The sequence below is a fragment of the Macaca mulatta genome, chromosome 10 (genome assembly GCF_049350105.2).
Source record: "Macaca mulatta isolate MMU2019108-1 chromosome 10, T2T-MMU8v2.0, whole genome shotgun sequence".
NCBI classification, from domain to species: Eukaryota; Metazoa; Chordata; class Mammalia; order Primates; family Cercopithecidae; genus Macaca; species Macaca mulatta.
The window spans coordinates 110852179-110873717 of NC_133415.1; the positions used below are offsets into that span (position 1 = coordinate 110852179).

The following is a 21539-nucleotide window of genomic DNA, read 5'->3' on the forward strand; positions in this document are numbered from 1 at the left end:
ACAGCCTCAATTAAATATCAAAATGGAAAAGCAAGCTTCCACGTCCAGCCCTCAAGGCGTAAGGGTAGTAGACTTACTCTCTCAGCATAAACAATGAAAAAACTAGATATTTATATGAAGCAACTGCTGCCAACACACAGCTTAGAGCTGTGGTCCTTGAGAGAAGGCTTCACACAGGCAAATCCCACACTCACTCAGGCTCTCCCATGGGGGCATCTTGGTAAACTCTGGTATAAGAAAGTGGAGCCCAAACAGAACAGGTCTCTCACTGGGCAGAGGAAACAGAAGTTGGCCTTTGGGGCCCTGAGACAGCTGGAGTTTGCAGGGCAGAGAACTTCAGAGGACATAGTTGCACAAAGGAGCTCCAGAAATCTACACAAGGGACTCCTTCAGTGTTTGGCTGAATACTGAGCTGCCTATGCACAGGGCACACTTCTGTGAGGCCAACATGGAACAAGTAATGGGGAGCTGGGGCACAGGTGGGAGGTGGAGGTTCCAGAGGTTGTGCAGTGCTAAGGGACATTAGAGCTCAGACCAACCAGAGTGGAGATGTCATCGAACACCCTTAGTCAGTGGACAGCCCACACAATCCATTTCTGCAGTAGAGTACGGGCAACTCTATGCCTACCCCAAGAAAACTTAAAATCAAGCCACTAGCGATTCAAGCTGATCCTCCAGGAAATTAACTCCTTGTCATAAAAAAGCCTGATGCTCTTTAAAAAGGAAAAGACCAAAAAAATCTAGACTCTCAACAACATACAGCATATAGGTAAAATCTGTTAGATACACTGGATGGGATTGATGGCAGATTAGGCAACACAGAACAAAGAAAATCCATGAGCTTGAAATCATAACAATATAAACTAACCAAAAAGGACCACACAAAGAAAAATGAATGAAAAAGAAAATGAGCAGAGCGTCAGTTACTTCTGAGACAAATTCAGGTGGCCTAAAATATGTATAATTGGAATATCCAAAGAAAGAGGAGAAGAGAAAAAATATTTGAAAAAATATTGGCTGAATTTTTTTCAAATCTTATGAAAAATATGAACCCTCAGAACCAACAAGCTCAATGAACACCAAGCCCAAGAAATGTGAAGAAAACTACAACAAGACACCGCATGATTAACTAACATAAAACGAGTGATAAATACAAAATCTTAAGAGCAGCCAGAAGAATACAGCACCTTACATAAAGAAGAATAAACATAAAGATGACAGAAACAAGAGGACAGTGGAGCAGTTTCTTTACAGTACCAAAAGAAGAATAAATAAAACACAGAATTCTATACCCAGAAAATATATATTGCAAAGGCAAAGGTGATCTAATGCTTTCTTCAGACATACAAATGCTGAAACAATGTATCACCAACACATCCACAGTGCAACGAATGTTAAAGAAAATCCCTCAGGTGGAAGGAAAGCAGTACCAGATAGAAATCCAAATCCACGCAAAGGAATGAAGAGCACCAAAAATGGTAACTATGTGGATAAATAAGAACATTTTTATTTTTCAAACTTCTTTTTAAAATAATTGAATGTTTAAAGTAATACAATACCAATGTATTATGGAGTTGATTATATGTATATCATATATACATATATTGATGATATATATTACTCTCTATATATATGTATGTGTAAGGTGTATGACAGTAATACTTCAAATACCAAGGGAAAAGAAATGAAAGTAAATTTCAAGTTGCTGTCCTATATGTAGAGCAGTATGATTTTACCTGAAGTCAGACTGTGATGAGTAGAAGATATATGCTATAAATACTAAGGCAACTACTAAAATAAAAAACAGTTATGGATTAAAAAGCCAACAAAGGAGATAAATGATATCATAAAAAAACAGTCCAAAAGAAGGCAGCAAAGGAAGAAAGGGGGAACAAAGAACAGATAGGAAATAGAAAACAAATAGCAAGATGATAAATTTAAACTCAAATATATTAATATCACATTAAATTTAAATTGTCTAAACACCCCAGTTAAAAGGCAGAGATTACCTGATTGGATTATTATTCAAGCCCCAACTATAAGCTGCCACTAAGCAACCTCCTTTAAATATAAAGACACAATAGATTAAAAGTAAAAGGATAGGGAAAGATATATCATGCAAACGATAACCCAAAGAACACCAGAATGGCTATGTTAGTAATAGATGGGGTCAGGCACAGTGCCTCGCACCTGTCATCCCAACAATTTAGCAGCCTGAAGCAGGAGGACTGCTTGAGCCCAGGAGTTTGAGAACAGCCTGGGCAACAAAGCAAGACCCCATCTTCACAAAATATGTAAATATTAGCTGGGCATGGTAGTGCATGCCTGTAGTCCCAACTACTTGGGAGGCCAAGGTAGGAAGATCACTTGTACCTAGGAGTTTGAGGCTGCAGTGAGCTATTATCTTGCCACTGCACTCCAACCTGGGTGACAGAGGGAGACCTTGTCTCTAAAATATATGTATATATAGAGTGGGAAATGCCACATCAGGGGGAGATGAATCTCCATAGTGAGTGAAAACAAAGGGTCAAGGAGGGAATTCGCACTTTCTGGAAGGGTGTCACATCCAAACCAAGGGTGTCACATATATATATATATATGACAAAGTTCATTTTAGAGCAAAGAATATTACCAAAGATAAAGAGAGCTGATTTTTAACAATTGAAGAGATGAATTCATTAGGAAGACATAATGATCCTAAACGTTTAGGCACTTAATAACAGAGCTTCAAATACATGAAGCAAAATCTTATAAAACTGCAAAGAGAAATCGACAAATACACAGGTATAGTCAGAAATGTTAATACCCCTCTCTCAACGAATAAACAGAATATCAACAGGGAAATAGAAGACTTGAATAACTATATAACTATCAACCAACCTAACCTAATTGATATTTATATAACACTCTAGCCAACAACATCAAATTGCATGTTATTTCTAACTGGTCTCAAAATATTTAGCAAGATAGACCATACTAAACCAAATATGTCTCAATAAATTTTTAAAAATTCAAGTCATGCAAACTATATTCTGTGACCACAATGGAACTAAACTAGAAATTGGTAACAGAAGGATACCTAGAAAATCATAAATTATTTGGAAACTTTAAATTAAACACTTTTAAACACCTGGAAGTTAAAAGGAGAAATCAAAATGGAAATTAGAAAGTATGTTGAACTGCATTAAAATTAAAAGACAATGTATCAAAATTTGTAGAATACAGCCAAAGAAGTGCATAGAGAGAAATTCACAGCACTAAATGTGTGTGTAAGAAAAGAAAGTTCCTAAATCAATGACTTCAGCCTCTACCAGAAGAAAGTAAGGGGAAAAAAGAGAAAATTAACACTATAGTAAGCAGAGAAAAGGAAATAATAAAGCTAGGGACAAAAATCAAAAAAACAGAAAACAGAAAAATCAACAAAAATGAAACAAAAACTGGATCTTTGAAAGATCAAAAAAAAAAAAGCAAAAGACCTCTAGCCAGATTGAGCAGGAAAGAAAGAACACATGAATTACAAATGTCTGAAATGAGGCGGGCGGATCACGAGGTCAGGAGATCGAGACCATCCTGGCTAACACAGTGAAACCCCGTCTCTACTAAAAAATACAAAAAATTAGCTGGGCGTAGTGGTGGGTCCCTGTAGTCCCAGCTACTTGGGAGGCTGAGGCAGCAGAATGATGTCAACCTGGGAGGCAGAGCTTGCAGTGAGCCCAGATGGCGCCACTGCACTCCAGCCTGGGGCAACAGAGCGAGACTCCGTCTCAAAAAAAAAAAAAAAATCTATCAATGTAATTCGACATATTCACAGTCTGAAAAAGAAAAAAAAAATGTAATCATTTCAACCGAGGCAAAAAATCCAACAATCATTTCTGATGTTTTAAAAAACTCTCACAAAACTAGGAATAAAAGACAATTTCTTCTACCTGAAAAAGGCATCTATGAAAAATGTATTACTAACAACATAGTTAATGGTAGAAGACTGAATACTCTCCCCCAAAGATCAGGAACAAAGCGAAGATGTGTGGTCTCACTTTGTACTGTATTCAACTTTGTACTGAAAGTTCTAGCCAGTGCAATAAGGCAAGAAAAGTAATAAAGGGCACACAGATAGAAAAGAAAGAATTACACTTGTCTTTTTTTCTCAGATTATATAATTGCATAGGTAGAAAATAGTAATGAATCTACCAAAAAAAAGCTAGACAGAGAGTATCTGGCAATTTCAAAAGATGCAAAGTCAATACAGAAAAATCAATTGCATTTGGACATACTAGGAGCGGACAATTACAATAGTGGCAGAAATATAAAATACTTAATACTAAGTTGAATAAAAGATGGGCAGGACCTATCAACTTAAAAATACAAAACATTGTAGTAGAAATTAAAGACCTAAATAAATAGAAAAATATAGGTGTTCATGGATTGAAAGACTAGATAACATTAAGCTTTCAATTCTCCCCAAGTTGGTCAGTAGATTCAATGCAATGCAATTTTTCTTTTTTCTTTTCTTTTTGGTGTTTGCTTGTTTGTTTGTTTGTTTTTGAGACAGAGTCTCCTTCTGTCACCCAAGCTAGAGTACAGTGGCGCAATCTCAGCTCACAACAAACCCAGATTTCCGAGTAGCTGGAATGTACAGGGGTGTGCCCCCACACCCAACTAAATTTTGTACTTTTAGTAGAAATAGTTTTCGCTAGATTGGCCCGGCTGGTCTCAAACTCCTGGCCTCGAGTGATCCACCTGCCTTGGCCTCCCAAAGTGCGGGGATTACAGGCGTGAGCCACCACACCATGCCAATTCAAAAAATTTTTAATCAAAATCCCAGCAGGCTTCTTGTAGAAATGAGCAAGCTAATTCCAAAGTTCATATGGTAATACAAAGGAGCTAGAACAGTCAAAACAACTTTAAAGAAAATGAAGAACAAAGTTGGTGGACTGACACTACCAAATTCCAAGATTCACTAGAAAGCTGCAGTATTCAAGACAGTATGGTATTGGTATAAGATTAGACAGGCAGGCCAATAGGACAGAATAAAGTCAAAAAATAAACCTTTGATTATAGAGTCAATTGACTTTTCCCAGTGGTGCTAGGGTCATGTAATGGGACACTTGCATGCCCCTGAGAATGAGCGCCTCCTTACATCTAAGTTCCTGGGGGTCTCACTTGCCTCAGCCTAGCCCCAGTCCTGCTACTGTGGGATCTTGTAAAAGTTACGGTGGATGAAAACTCTTACTCTTTTCAGGGTGCATCAGATTGACATCTCACCAAATTGGTTGAATGCTCCTGGAAGACTGAGGTCCCATCTCTCATGTCTTGTTCCACAGTTGGACATCAATTAACACCAGCACTGAATTATCTTATGTCCCCCAAACACACTCACATGCAGCCGTTAGGCCTTGCCTCCATGGCCTCTTCTGAGAAATGGGACCAGTAAAAGGGTCCCCTCTTTTCTCAGGCTGCCCAAGAGCCCCTTGGCTGGTTTTCAATCTCTAGAAAGAGATTCAGGCTTCCCCTGGAAATGTACCCAATCCCACAGGCTGGGAAATGCCTTTAGTTCCTCAAGCAGCCTCAAACAGCAGATGTTGTCATGGCTCCAGCGCTTGGCCCATCTCAGAGGTGCAGCTCCAGGCTGCCGCAGGAGACAGTCACTGCCCCCTACAGCATCCTACGCCAAGCACCTGCACTGTCTGCCCAAGTGGAGTGAACTGCGCCTCAATGCCATAGCCTCTGGACCCTTCTAGAGAGCAGCCCAGTCTCTCGGACGGACCCCAGGCGGACTGCATTCCAGCTGCCCCCAGCATCGTTATCTCCGTGTGTTGTTTTTCCCTGTCTCTTCCTTCCCCCTCCTCACCACGCTTCCTAGATCCCATCCCAGATAAACTACTTGTATCCGAAGTTTATCTCAGGTCTGCTTGGGGGGCACCCAAGCTAAGACACAAGTTTCACTAGCATATTTGGGTATTTCTAGAGAATTCCAACTCATCAAAGCTGGGGGCTGACTTGCTCATTAATATGGGCATCTACTCTAAATTGACACCTATAAACTGAGAACGTCTCACAGGTTTGTTGAGCTGTAAAGTGGACCATGTAGCAACAACCAGGAGAAACCTGAATCCAGATGAAGTGATGTGACCAGGAGAACCACAGTGCCATTGCAGTGAGTGGATTTGCTCTTTAAGAAGTCATAGTGATCCCTGTTGTGGAACCCAGGTGGGGATATTCAATAAAATCCATCCTTGCGCCATAGTATTCACCCATTTTCTGAAAATGTCCTTTTAAAAGTGAAACAAATGAGCAAAAAGCAACCACCAAAAATAGTGATGCTTTACACACTTGCAATTCAAAGGGTGGCCCCCAGACCAGCCACATTCCCTTCACCTGGGAGCTTGTTAGAAATGTCCCACCCAGACCTGCTGGATCAGACTTTGCTTTTACACAAGATCCAGGTGACTCAGGTGCACATCACAGTTTAGAAAGTGCTGCTCTAAGGGATGTTGGCTTTGCAGAACAGGGCAGTTAAGGTACAGGTTCTGGGGTTGAATCCTGGCTCCATCGCTTACTAGCTCTGTGGCTTACGGCCAGTCCCTTAACCTCTCTGTGCCTCAGTTTCCTCACTGGTTAGGTGCCTACCCCATAGAGCTTGCTATGAGACTTCAATGCAATCATCAATATAAATTGTTTAACACAGTACCTGGCATGTATTAAGTGTACACACATTTTAGCTCTTAGCCTAGTCATCCCTAAGCATGATGAGTAAGCAGTCCTGGCTTTTTAACAGTACTTGAAAGGTTGTATAACAATAAAATATTTTGGATGTGGAGTGAGTCAAGGGTGAGATTTCTCATCTCAGCTCTATTTAGTGCCAAAAAAGTAACTCCCATGGCTGAGCCTCTGTTCCCCACCCAGAAAATGAAAGAGAATTCTTACACCTGCAGTTCCCATTCCTGAATGCACATAGTCATCACCTGGAGAGCTTGCAGCATCCTGACACCTGGCTCCACCCCCTGAGATCCTGATGTCATGGCCTGGGATAGAGCCTAGGCACCTCCCAGAGATCGTCATGATCAACCGAGGTTGAGCATGACTTCCTTGGGCTTGTCATGCTGGGGCCACCTCCCATTATAAGAACTCAGGATACAGTAAAAACCCACAGGAGTTTTGAATCTGCAGGATAGCTCTTCAAAGTGTGCACTAACACCCTGATTTATCTTTTAGGCAAACTAAATTCCATGCACTAAATCCTGATCTGTGTTCACAATCATAATGTTTGTCTCTATCCCACTGGCAAATCACATTTTTGTCAGCACAGAGCTCATTACACACAGACTTGCTATCTACTGCTCTGCTCCTTTTAGATGGCCTTTGTTCTGCTAAAAAAAAAAAAAAAAAAAAAGAGTCCTGTTAGTTTTTCCTTGGGATGAACTGACAAAATATCCCCAAATCCTTTAAGAAAGTGGAGGGACCAGCCTGGCCAACATGGTAAAACCCTGTCTCTACTAAAAATACAAAAACTAGCCAGGTGTGGTGGCGGGTACCTGTAATCCCAGCTACTCAGAAGGCTGAGGCAAGAGCATCGCTTGAACCCGGGAGGTGGAGCTTGCAGTGAGCCGAGATCGCGCCACTGCGCTCCAGCCTGGGCAACAGAGTGAGACCGCATCTCAAAAAAAAAAAAAAAAAAAAAAGTTGGGGGGGGCATAAATCTTAGGAAATGTAGCTATATGATGTAATAATTCATCAACAGAGTATGTGAATCAATTGTGGGAAAGAGTAAGACCATGTCCCAAGTGAATGGACTTACATATGTAACTTTCCACCATAGTTTGATAAATGTGGCTGCCTCCAAGTTTTCTGGCTGCGGAAGGAACTAAGATGATTCTTAATGGACTCTTGCTATAATACCACCAGTGAGTGGAAGACCAAAATGTTGAAGGAAGGACTGGAGGAGGCAATTTCCCAGCACCAGAGCAAGACCCTTTCAAAACTGCAATGCCTGTGCCTGGCCTGACATCTTCACCTTCACTCAGGCCGTTCCTTCACCTCCTGAGGACTTTCCAGCTCCCCGAGTAACCAAAACTGCCAGACTTACTGAGCAAGTTTATTTTCTATGTTTTGAGCAAATGTATTTACTTATTTATTGAGCAAATGAAAATACAGGATGCCCAATAAAATCTGAATTTCAAATCAAAAATGATTTTTAGTATAAATATGGCCCATGAAATATTTGGAATATACTTATACTAAAAAATTTTTTTTTGTTATTGATCTGAAATTCAAAGTTAGGTGGACATCCTGTAGTTTATCTTGAAACTCTCCTCATAACCATCACACCCTCAATATAGACAAAATTCTTCAACAACAGTCTCAGCAAGGAATAAACATGTCTTTCCAATCACATGGCCCTTTCAAGTCTCCTTTCCCTATCTGAAGCTGAAGCTGCTGGTTGCTTCTGAATTTCTGGCCTTTACTTTTAATTTGGAAGCAGAGCCCCACTGACCATTACCATTCAGCTAAAAGCTGTGCTCTCCAGGGTTCCTGACAGCTAGGTCTTCTGGAAATGAGACTGAATTATAACCAGAGGGATGAGGGAGGGAGTGTTGGGGTATGCCTGGGAATACTTCTTTAATGGGGGTCTTCTCTTTCTTCATCCTACTGCTGAGAACATAGCTATGATGACTGGAGCAACAGCAGCCATATTGGACTGTGAGGACACAGTTCACATCAGTGTAGAAAGCTGGAAGTAACCTAGTCCCTAGTAGCTTCCTGGAGCAGAACTACCGTATCAGCCCTGGATGCCTCCCTCCAGACGTTTTTCACAAGAAAGAAGAGTCAACTTTATTTATTTATTTATTTATTTATTTATTTATTTATTTATTTATTTTTTATTTAGAGATGGGGTCTCACTCTATCACCCAGGCTGGAGTGCAGTGGCATGATCTCAGCTCACTGCAACCCGTGCCTCCCAGGCTCAAGGAATCCTCTCACCTCAGCCTCCTGAGAAGCTGGGAACACAGGCACACACCACCACACCCAGCTAATTTGTTGCAGTTTTGGTAGAGATGGAGTTTCACCACGTTACCCAGGCTGATGTCAAACTGCTGAGCTCAGGAGATTCACCCGCCTCAGTCTCCCAAAGTGTTAGCATGAGCCACCACATCTGGCCAAAGTCAACTTTTATTTTGTCCTAGCCAACGATGTTTGTGGGTTTTCTGGCTTTACAGCCAAGCCAGGAGATACCATCCATTAATGACATCTCAGCAGATTCCATCACTTTCTGGTCACAATTTGGGGAATCCAGTTAAAAATGCAATCTCATATCCCATTGGAATCTTATGTCCTCCCTTCCACCAGGCTTGGTCATGTTTGAGGCTCATGAGGCTTGATGGGGAGGAAGATAAGACAGCCATAAGAAATACAGGGAAAAGGAGATGGAAGCGTTGAAGGATGCTGGCCAGAGGAAGATGAATCCACCCAGACAGGGGATCCCGGGAGCTTTAGGAGGCAAAGGCACTGGAGAAGCTAGAGCACAATTCTCACGGGTGGAAACCGTGTAGTGTGGGGGCAGTACCCCCCACCCCTGATGAAGGGGTGAGCAGAGGCCACAAGGTGTGTGCTTGCACAATACATTGTGTCTCTTGGTTATTTGGATGTGGAACTCAGAGACTCCAGCCTAAATCTTTGCCCAGAGAGAGATTCCCCCTCAACCTTCTGGTAAATTCCCCTTGGGAGGTCAGCCTCTGCTACTTGCAAACCTGAGAACCATGGTTAAGGTGCTCTGACATTGTGGTTAAGTTACTAAGCTTCTTAATGCCTGATCTCTTCATCAGTAGATGGGAAAGGCAGCCCAGAGTCTAGTCCCCCTGCACTCACTGTTTCTACTGTGCATTCAGCATCATGCCAGACAGGTGCTGCTTCCTATGGGGCTCAAAGCACCCATCCTTGAAAACATCATGAGCGTGGTTAGGAATTCGAGGCTGCATGTGTACCCTGCTTTAATATCACCTCTCATCATTGCTTCTCCTAAGGGCCATTGAATCTCTAGCACACAGGGACCCTTGGAGTCAGTTTCATTAGAGAAAGAGCCAAGTTAATTCCAGCCCAGCGAGGAGGCTCTGAATCCAACGGCCATCTCTTCCCTCCAGAGCATCTTCGGGCTGACCCCCGGGCGCCTTTCTATCGGGGGAAAGATTGGACCACCCTGCAGTTATTGACGGAGACGGCCGACAGACATTGATTGGGACTGCGGAGCAAGTCTCTTTCATTTCCAAGTGCCAGCTGCGAACGAGTGATGGACGCGTCCTGGTGAGATTCCGAGTCTCCCGGAGCTGAGTGATACAGAGACTCATGAGCAAGGCCTGCCTGTCTGCCCAGGGCAGGGACATCATCAGCCCCAATGAGTCGCTGACCTTTAGAAGGAGAAAAATCATCATAATCTCAGCAGCAACCCCTGACTCATGGATCTGCAATCATGAAAATGTAAAAGTTAAATGACTTCGAAGGAGAGCGACTGCTTTCCCTGCAGCACAAATGTTCTACCCCAACTCGATGCTCTCCGTCCCCCGCCCCACCGGGGATGGTGTCTGGTCTCCTGGAAGGTCACAGCCCTGGCCTCCCTGCCTCCTGAACCTCCCACCCCTGTCCATCCGAAACACTAACCAGGGGAGAGCAGGGCCAGAGAAGGGAAATCGGGGGTTCACACCGAAAGAAATGAGAGTGGATGCTGAAGCAGAACCTCCACGCCCACCGCACCGTGGCCTGTGGACTCAGCATGGCCTTCAAGGTCCTCCCTGAAGGAGTAGCTGCCAGCGTCTCAAGTACCCTGCCCATCGAAACTGTCACATTTCACAGTATGCCCCCTCCACCCCCTTGGACACAGACTGCATATCTCTGTGTCCTCAGTGCCACCCTGAGACCTCACTCATAGCAGGTATCCAGTGAGCCCTCCAGCAAGGGCTGGGCACCCCATGGCCAGGTGGCTTCAGCGAAGCTTTTGAGCTGTGGCTTCCTTCTCCAGGCACGGCCCTCCAGAGCACGCTCCACTCTTCCTGGCTCCTTCAGTCACTTTCCAATCCTCCCATGGGCTCAGACATGCTTTTAAGCAAAGATCCCTGACTCTCCCATTAAGGAGTCCAAAGAAAGACAGATCGACGTTCCCTCTGACAGCCAGAGTCCCCTGGCAGGAAGAAGGGATTTGGGAATGGGGTCACAGACAACCCACACCCCCTCCCATGGCCCAGTCTTTTTGTCTCTCATGCCATCATCCTCTCTACTGGGGAGGCGCAGATGGCAGTCAGATTCGTGGATCAGTGTGATGCATCTGTCTCCTGATTTGTCTGCTTGGTTTTAAGGGTTTTATTCTTTCTTTTGCCTTTTATTGTATAGCCTCAAACTCCTTTTGAAAAAAAGAAAGGCAGGAGCATAAATACTACGTAAGTTTAAAAAAGATATAAATATGTAATCGACTGTGAAGGGCTGAGTGGAATGTTTCCCAACACGTAGGTCTGCTGTGCCCAGGATGGAGTGGGGGACCAGCCCTTTCACCAGGGACTGTTCACTCCAAGAAGGGATGGAAACGGAAGCATGCAGGCTGAGCTGGACTGTGAGCATCACAAGCAGAGCTGTGTGCTTCTGTGCACCACTGTGAGCCCAGCGCTGCACAGTGGAGCTCACCAGACACTGAATGAACGAATGCATGAATGAAGAATGAACTGCTTCATCCTTCCACATGTTCTCCATTCAGATAGGGTTTCCAGAGAGCAGCTAGAGATTGGGAAACTGGAGGTGTCATGCGCTGAAGCCTATTTCATCAGGTCTTCTATGTCCTGAAGGTGCTTGGGGGTGGAAAAGGGACAACTTCCAAGAGGAACTGCGTTGGGAAAGGGCCCACCATGGAACAAAAGCTACCTGCACCCCCTGAGGAATCAGCACCCTGCCTGGTGTCCTGTGCATTTCCTGCACATTGTCGTCCTCACACTTCCGCTGCCACCACCCTGGCTCGGGCCATCGTTTCTCCGGCCTCTCCCCCTGGACTCCATTGTCCCTTCTCCAGTTCACAGCCAGAATGATGCTTTTAACGTGGGAATCTGAGCCTGTCACCACAAAGCCCGAGAACCCTTCCTTTCTGAGACCGCAAGCCCGCGTGACCTGGCCCAGCCCCACGAATCTCATAGCTCCCTTTTCCTTACCCTTGATCCCCCAACAAAAGCCCTCCTCAGGACCCTTGCCCTTGAGGTGCCTTTGCCTGGATGGCTCTTCTCCAAAACAGTCCCCCAGCTCCTCTCTCCCTCACTTTCTTCCATCCCTGCTCAAATGCCACCCCCTCTAAGCGGTCCTCCCTGACTGCTCAGGCTAAATACCACCACCACCACCACCACCACCACCACCACCATCACACTCATGACTCTCCACCCCCTTACCTGGTCTTACCTTTTTTATAGCACCTCTCTGCCTGACAGCCATCACACTGTGCATAGACTCATTTATTCACTTCTTGTTCACCTCTCTTATTTTAAAGAGAGCATTGTGAGAACAGGGACCATGTCCATCTAGCTCACCACTAAACCCCAGTCTCCAGCACGTAGGAACATGGCAATCAATATTGGTTGACTAAATTAACTCCCATCTAACAGATGAAGTGACTGGGACCTGGAGAGGTGAAAAATACCTTCGGAAGATGACCCTGGCTCTTTCCCTTACCTGAGGGGGTCAGATTCTTTCCCAAGTCAAGACAATGGTGACTGCCATGCAGATCCTGAGGCCCTGACCCAGGCACTGCTCAGAGAATGACTTCACACAGGTTTGTTATATTTGGCAAGAGATCATTAACTATGTCCCTTGTATCAACAGCCTTGGATAAAGAGTGGCCCCAGCTCTGCAAGCGCCCAGACAGTTTTGCAAACCAGATTATTACTTCATATAAATATTGAATGAGGCTTGCCCTCCAGGTCTCTCTTCCTGGTCCATGATCATTAAATATAATTTTGCAGCCAAAATTCAAACTCAGCTGTCTTGGGTGGGAGGAGGGAGAGTTCAAACCTCCTGAAGATCCCGGTGAACTTTTAACTCAATAGCAGATGAAGGGGAAAACAGCAGAGAAAGGGGGAAAAGGAAGGAAAGGAGGGAAGAGGAGAGACATGACAGGCCAATACTTCTAAAAAGCCCCACCGGACACTGTAGTGTAGTAAATTGTGTCCCCCAAAATTCATGTCTACTGGAACCTCAGAATGTGACCTCATCTGGAAACCGGGTCTTTTCAGATGTCATTAGTTAAAATGAGGTTATACAGGATTAGGGTAGATCCTAAATCCAATGACTGCTGTCCTTATTAAAAAAAAAAAAAAAAAGGAGAGAGAGAAGACAGAGGCCATGTGGAGACAGAGGCAGAGACCGCAGTGTTCGACCGCAGTGTTCGACCGCAGTGTTCGACCGCAGTGTTCGACCGCAGTGTTGCAGCCACAAGCCAAGGGCCACCTGGAACCACCAGATTTTGGAAAAGACAAGGAAAGACCCTTCCCTACTCTTCTGGAGGTGCCACAGCTCTGCACACACCTTGATTTTGAACCTCTGGCTTCCAGAACTCTGAGATAATATATTCCTGCTGTTCTAAACCAGCCAGTTCGAAGTAATTTGTCACAGCAGCCCCCACATGTACAGGCTCTTTCGAATTTTCTCCAGGGTGCTCCCTACCCCCAGAGCCTCTCCACCAGAGCTAAGTGAGGGCCAGGAGTGGGAGCATGTGGCGGTTTCTGAGCGGGAGGTCCAGGCTCTGTGACTGTGCCCTGAGCTGCCTCAGTCTCCCCAGCCACCCCTCGGCTAGCTTGGCCCCCAGTGCCGGCTGACCCTCTGGGGCCTCTCAGGGCCCTGGCTCCATGTCACCTCTTCGCTTTCCCTTCCTCTTGAAGTCCTCTTCTTGAAATACCAACATGTGAGCTTCCAGTGATGCTTCTTGGGCTGGAGTCAGGCCCCACTGCAGGGACACTGAGGACCCACCATGTGGGGTCAAGAGTCAAATTCAGGAAGACCCTGTACACAGCAGGGCCATCCGTATCCCTGACTGCCACCTGCAACTCCCCGTGTTCCTTCTCGCTTCTCACCCCCTCGATGAGAGGCCTCATCCAGGACGGCCTGAGCAGCCCGGCGCCCAGCAGGGTGGTTGGCTGCAGGCAGAGGTGAGGGGCTGGGTCCCCACTGTACTGCCCACACCTACTGTGCCCAGGAGGACCCCAGGCCCCCGCCCAGGTGCAGGCTTTGATGCAGTAGGCATGTGGGGCCTGAGGTCCTGCATGTCAGGCAAGTTCTCTAGTGGCGTAAAACATGCTCGGCAGGAGAGCTCAGGAGAGACCTCTCTGTGCCTTCATCCCTGGCCAGCTGGTCTTCCTGAAGGGACCACGTGCTCCAAGGGCCGTAGTGAATAAATATACCCCAAAAGGTGCCACAGAGAGACAACCTGCATGTGCACAGGCTTTAACTTGGATTTACTCAAATAGGGAATCCTGTTTCTTCTCTAGCAAAGGACGGAGCCACAGGGCAAACAGCCTGAAAGATAAATGAGCATGGCCACTCTCAACAGCAAGAAGAGGACAGGCAGGTTGGGGGAGAGAGAGAGCAGCAGTGCGTGCGGTGGACCTGCACGGCTCCAACCAGTGCCACCAAAGGCACTTCCAGATTAATCCATAGGTGAGCAAATCTGAAGAATCTATCACCTATCTCCCCAAAAGAGAGAAAAACTAACATTAATTGTGCACATACTATAAGCCATCATCCTCCATTGACTCATTTCGTGCCTACAAGCACCCTCTGAGATGCATGCTTGAATCTCCACCGTACAGACTGGGAGATGGAAGTTCAGAGAGGTTAAGTGACTTGCCCAAGGTCACAGAGCTCACAAGTGGCAGGATTGACAGCTCTGTTTCTTTCTTTCAATTACAACACAGGTTTTGAGAGTCGAGCAGCTTCCAGGGATCATCTCCTACCTGGAATGAACTTAAAAGAACAGGCAGGAAAGGGAAGACAGGGTGAACTGGCCAAGAAATCCCTAATTGTGTAAATTACCAGACACAGCTCTTCCGCCTCTTCCTCATGACTCAGACATGGAGACAAAGGACAAATGAAAGGGAGGAAATGTCTTTGCCTCCCTGGGAAGGAAGGAAACCCACCAAGCAGAAAGAGAGGGAGGAGGGAAGGGACAGCTCGGTGGAGCTGCAATGACCAAGCGGAATACAGCGGGGAGAAATACAGAGACATTTCCCAGTCTTGCCAGAAATTCCGAATCCCATGCATTTCCCCCCTCAGGGGAGGAAAGAGGGTCACTGCTTCCCCTCCCTGCACTCTGCAAGGTTTAGGTCCAATTGGTTCTCATAGAACTTGACGGCAGGGGGAGTGGTGGGGAGCAGTCACGGCACCCCTGCAGAGAAACAGCTTGGGAAACTATGCCAAACTTTGACCTTGGGGGCAAGCCCCGCCCATGTGGCTCAGTTCTCTCATCCTTTTTGGAGTAGCCTGGTGGAGAGCCAGACCAAGGCTGACCAAGCTCCAGGCTCTGGACTTAGAACTAGGGCTGACACAGCCAGCACTTCCTGCCTGTGTGGCCTTGAGAACTTGGCTCAGTTCCTCCATGCCTCGGTCTCCCCATCATTGGGAGGAGGTGGCAACACCCCTGCCTGATGTGTGGCGCTGTGAACCTCGAGCCTAAGGCTTCTTTGAACTCAGAGCATCCAGCGCTCGGCTAGGACTTTCATTGGCGCTGCTCTTACTTCCTCCCCATCGCTTTAGAGGGAACTCATTCATCCCCAGCTGAAGTGTAAATAACCGACTTTTTCCAAACCCAAAGAAGCCAAAGTGAGCAAACCAAGCAGTGGCCCCCAAAGGGACCTTCCCTTCCAGGTAGGAGCTTCCATTCAAGACACTGTCCACTCCCCACTGCTGGAGAACCCCAGCCTGGGGGTGCCCAGGGCCTCCTTAAACAAGAGTTATCCTCCAGAGGCCTGGTGCTCAACAAATACACGGCTCAATCACCTCTTATTTTACCCCAAAAGACAGACGTTACCACCACAATGGACCCAAACTGTGAGCTCCAGAAGAACAGAAAAGGTGCCCATCGTTCCCTCTGTGAATCGCCAGCAGCTATTAGCACAAGTGTCTGGCACCTGGGATGCCCTTGGTAGGAGGGGCTTGAATTTAGGAAAAAGTGAATGTTAGAGCTCAGTTCAGGAAGTCCCAGGAGATCATCAAAAGCAGATGATCATGCTCTTTAAAAGTGGTATTCCCAAATGCTCCAGCCCTGATCGCAGCTGACAGCTATCGAAGGAGCACAGACCAGCCAGGGCCAGAACAGTGGTTTCCAAGGGCAAACCCTCCTCATTAATTCCGTCCCTTCAGTGGAACTGTGCTTTATCTCCCCCTGCAGAAAGGAATCGATCTCACCGTCCATCAGCGTGGCGCTCGCTTCCGTAGGACTCGCAGCGCAGATGAGAAAGTTGGTCCGATGCTCCATTAACGCAGCACTTTAATAACAACGTCACTTAGATCTCAAACTGCTTAATTAGATTTCACTCATTGCCATCATTCGCCTCATTTGAACTGCTCGTTTATAATTTATGGTCTTTATGCATTTGGTTGTTCATTTGTAAAATAGGAGAAAACAATCACTGGGCAAAAAGCAAAGCTTAAGAAATGGATTTGACTTTTCCCAAGGGCTGGGGTGCTGCACGGCTGAGCAGCAAGGTCAAAGGAGGAGGATGCTGGATATGTGGTTGTTTATTGTTCCTGCCTGCTCAGTATCCTTCATCCCTTCTCCTGGTAAAAGCTCCTGGGGTTTCCGCCAGGTAAGGATCCTCCCCAGCTCCAAGCGTTTGTGGTTGAGCCATTCTTCCACCTTCAGAAGGCATCTGCCAGCACCAGCCTCCACCATCAGCTTATTCTGACTCCAGTAGTCTCAGTGATTGTTTCAAAAATAGGCACCTGACCCAAAGCAGTCCAGTGACAGTGAGCCCTGAGACATTTGCTGTAATTACAAACCTGCATGACTCCACACAGCAGGTGAAGGGGAAAACAGCAGAGAAAGAGAGGCGGCCCCTCTTTCCCTTGGACCTTCCAAGGGGTCCAAGGGAAAGTCATTCCCTTGGGAATGACCCTGTTGGATGTAAACATTGCAGAGTGTGGTGAGGGGGAGCAGTGACTCCCTTTCCTCCGCTATAGCTGGGGAAGAGGCATGCAGAGCTGGTGGAATTTCAGTCTGTACAATGTGGGGGCCAACCTCCCTCCCCCAGATGGGTGTGAGCTGGCAGAGAACCAGCTTGAGGAAGCAGAACAAGGGAATTCCTGGCTACATTTCTGAGCACCTGGACTTAGTTGTGCCTGAATCCAGGGGTGCTGGATACTTAAATTTTGTGAGTCAACATGTTCCCTTGTTTCCTTCAGCCTATTTGAGCTGAATTCCTTTCACCTGCAATGGAAAGAAGTTCAACTGACAAGATGTGATGTCAGAGATCACCTTCATGAGAAACACCTTAGTCACTGATTCTTCTACAAACCCAATTTGCAATGCATTTCTAAACATTAAAACCATGGAAAGTGCTAGAGTGGTATCAAAGATGCCATTTTGAATTCATAGAGAACAGTAGGGTTTCCTCTGGCCACCTTACCCCACATTTCAACATCACCCCAGCCCCACTATGACATAATACATTCCCTTGCCCTACTTTTTTTCTCTCCTTGGTTTTTATGGTCGAACATATTAAATACCTTACTCATTTGTTTTTTGTATGATCTGTCTCTTTCCACTACAAAATCAGCTCCCTGAGGACAGGTGTTTTTCTGTTTTGTTCACTGATATGTCCCCATGTCAGTGGAACTGAGGCATAGTAGTCCTTCAGTGGACATTCATTATCTGATTGAGTGAATCAATCTGTTGTAGGAACTACATTCAGCCACTAGTAAGAGATGGAAAGCAAGCAATGTGGGAGTTTCTTTTTCTTACACGTCAGTCTGGAGGGTTCAGAGCTGGTGTGGAGACTGCATGGTGTCCTCTGGAACCCAAGTGCCTTCTGTCCTGCTGTCCCCCATCCTCAGCACGTAGATTCCCTCCTCGAGGTCTTCTCATGGTCCAAGACGGCTGCTGGTGCTCCAGCCACATCATCCACATTCCATGCAAGAAAAGGGGATAAACAGACCCTCTCAAATGCTTTCCCAGAAGAACAAACAACTGCTACCTTCGCCTCACTGGCCACCTTAGCTGCAAAAGAGGCTGGGAAATGACATCCTTTAGATAGGCTCATTGCCATCCCAATAAAATCAATGTTCTACTACTAAAGAAGAAGGATGGATGGAGATGGAACTTGGAAAGCAACTAGAAATCTTTGTGGAGGGGGGGCAAAAAGAAGCCATGTAAATGAGGAAATGATAGTACCATAGGGAAGAAAACTACCCAGCCATTAACAATCAGGTTTTTAGAAAACTCTGACTAGTGCTAGAGAATATCTACGATACAATGTCACAAAAAAAGGTGGGCTCTAAAACTGTGGAAGACCTCTATTTTTGTAAACACATTTCCCAACCACACATACATGCACACCAAAGACTTAAAAGAAATACACCACAAAGTTCATAGTGTTTTCCTCTAATTAGGCAACTACAGGTGGCTTTTATTTTCCTTTTATGCTTCATTTTTCAGAGGTTTTCGACAAACATATGTTGCTTAAAAAACATTTTTTTTTTTTTTTGAGAAGGAGTCTCACTTTGTAGCCCAGGCTGGAGTGCAGTGGCATGATCTCAGCTCTCTGCAATCTCCACCTCCCGGGTTCAAGCAATTCTCCTGCCTCAGCCTCCCGAGTAGCTGGGATTACAGGTGTGCACCACCACACCTGGCTAGTTTTTGTATTTTTAGTAGAGACGGGGTTTTACCATGTTGGCCAGGCTGGTCTCGAACTCCTGACCTCTGGTGATCCATTCTCCTCAGCCTCCCAAATTGTTGGGATTACAGGCGTGAGCCACTACACCTGGCCACTTAAAATTTTAAGTAGCAAGTAGAGTGAGTGGCATCCCCGTTCCTGGTTTAGCTCTGTGCCATCTCACGGTGGGGCAGACCCAGGAGGAAGAAGAGAAGAAAGGAGAGGGAGTAGAGTTGGGAAAAGGCAGAGAGAGGGGAGGGAGGAAAGTGATCAGAACCAGCAGGACGGTCTGGGAGGAGAGGAGAGGGGAGGAGAAAGAAGAGGAAAGAGTCCAGAGAGGCCGTGCTTTCTGCTAGGAAGGGCTGGGAAGGACTTTAAAAGGAGCACAGGAGTTGGGTTTCCTCCAAAAAACCCAGAGTCCTCGCCCACCCCCCACTCTTCCCTGTACCCCACCCCCTGCCTCCCACCACCACCAAGGGCAAACTCTAAGAGGATCTCTGGTGTTTTCTTTGATCACAGAAGCCCAGGGAGCAAACCCCACAGCTGACACTGACTCATGCCTCTTCCATGCCACCCCCTGCCCCTGTGCTCCGGAGCCTCCTTTGGTTCATTTTTGGCAGCCCTTGGTTCCTACAATTCCTGCGGCTGCCTTGATTCAAACTCCCTCCCCAACTCCACCCCAGGCTTAAGGGTGGACTGGATGGGAGCTGCAGGTCTGCAGCGGGGGCTGGGGAGGCATCTCCAGCCAGTTACACCCCAAGGAGATGGAAATCAAAGCCAATAGAAACTCCTGTTGTTCACCAGCCCCTTCAAACATCCTGCTTGGAGCAGATTCAGGCTCTGGAAAAGTTCACAGGAAATCCTGGAGATCAGATGCTTGCTCAGCAACCACAAGCTTTATCTTGTGTCTGAGTCCCAGAAAACAAAGACAAAAGTTTCTTCTAAGACTCCCTTCTCCCTTCGCCAACCGGTAGAGCACCATTTCCAAATAAGGCGGCTCCAAAAGCAATCCTAAAGCAGAGCTTGAAAGTCAAATCACATTCTCAAAGCTCGTGCAGTTAAAACACGGGTAAAATGCCCCCAGAGTTTCCCAACCATAGCAGACAGGGCTCCCCACAGCCCGCCCTCCCACAAGCTGCAGAAAAGCAGCTAGACTTGAGCTGTTCAATTCAGTAGCCATTTAAAGTTTAATAAACTTAAACTTTAAAACTGAACGGCAAAATATTTGTCCATGAAGACAATTTGTTGTTTTGTAGAACTACCTACTGTATTCACTTCCAATTGCTACTGTGACAAATTACCAGAAACCTTGTAAGTTAAAACAACAGGCTGGGTACAGTGGCTCAGGCCTGTAATCCCAGCATTTTGGGAGGCCGTGGTCGGCGGATTACTTGCCTGCAGGAGTTCAAGACCCAACTGGGCAACATGGCAAAACCCCATCTCTATTAAAATTAAGAAAATTAGTTAGGTATGGTGACACGTGCCTATAGTCTCAGCTACTCGGGAGGCTGAGGTGGGAGGATGGCTTGAGCCCAGGAGGTCAAGGCTGCAGTAAGCTGTGCACTCCATACTGGGGGACAGAGTGAGACCCTGTCTCAAAAATAAAATAAAGCAACACACACTTTTTATCTTACAGGTCTGGAGGTGACAAGCTCAAAACGTGGCCTGCGGGCTAAAATGGAGGTGTCAGCAGGGCTGCACTCGTCTCTGGAAGCTACAGGACAGAATCCCTTTGCCTTTTCCAGCTTCTAGAGACCATCCCCATACCTTGGTTCATGGCCCCTTCCTCCTCCGGCAAAGCCAGAAATGTTGAATCTCTCGGAATATCTACCATAGCCACAGCTCCATCTGACCGCAGCCACAAAGGATTCTCTACTTTTCAGGACCACTGTGATTACACTGGGCCACCTGGATCAATGCAGGGTAATCGCCCCACTTCAAGATTGGTCGCTTAGCAACCTTGATTGAATCTGCAACCCGAATTCTCCCTTCTGCAGTATAAAGTCACACATTCACAAGTTCCCAGGATTAAGGCATGGTTGGAGGCCATTATTCTGGCTACCACATTGCAGTTCACTGTAACCTTTGCATTAAATTGGGTATTACTGTGAGTTCTTGTGCGAGTGTCGGGCAAGTGTACCATTTCTAGCATCTCACATAAACACATCACCCACCTAGTTGGTGTCAATGGATTGGTTCCGGTAGGATGATTATTTTTCTATGCACAAATGTAACATTGTAATATGTTTATTTAAATATATTATGCAGAAGTACAAGTTACAGCGATATCTACGTAATTAAATTGAAATTCTTATTATTTTGACTTTGATATAAACTGTTTTTCTAGTTTCAAAAATTAAGTATGGATAAAATTTGAGATTTAAAATACAGGAATGGCACTGATAAGAATCGAATGGAGACGCAGAACTATAAAGAAAATCAGATATACCACAAATTTCATGGTGAGTGGCAATTATAGTTTCTTTCTGCAGGAAGAAAACAAATAGCTTTTTATTTGTTGGATTAAAGATAATAAAGTGAACACTAGTCACAGACATTCTTATTAAATACATAATGAATTTGAAAATACGTTTTCTCTCAATAGTCAGAAAGAATCAACAAAACAAGTTAACTAAAATCGGAAGGAAATGGCCAATA

At 45.7% G+C, this 21539-nt stretch overlaps 1 long non-coding RNA gene across 1 annotated transcript; it reads right to left on the bottom strand.

Moving 5' to 3' along the window:
* Window positions 1-9150: 9150 nt before the first annotated feature.
* Window positions 9151-13344, bottom strand: LOC144332253 (uncharacterized). The gene is made up of 2 exons (XR_013400155.1): window positions 12691-13344; window positions 9151-10400 (listed from the first exon to the last, which is right to left on the bottom strand). It is a non-coding gene; the product is annotated as an uncharacterized LOC144332253 (long non-coding RNA).
* Window positions 13345-21539: the final 8195 nt, after the last annotated feature.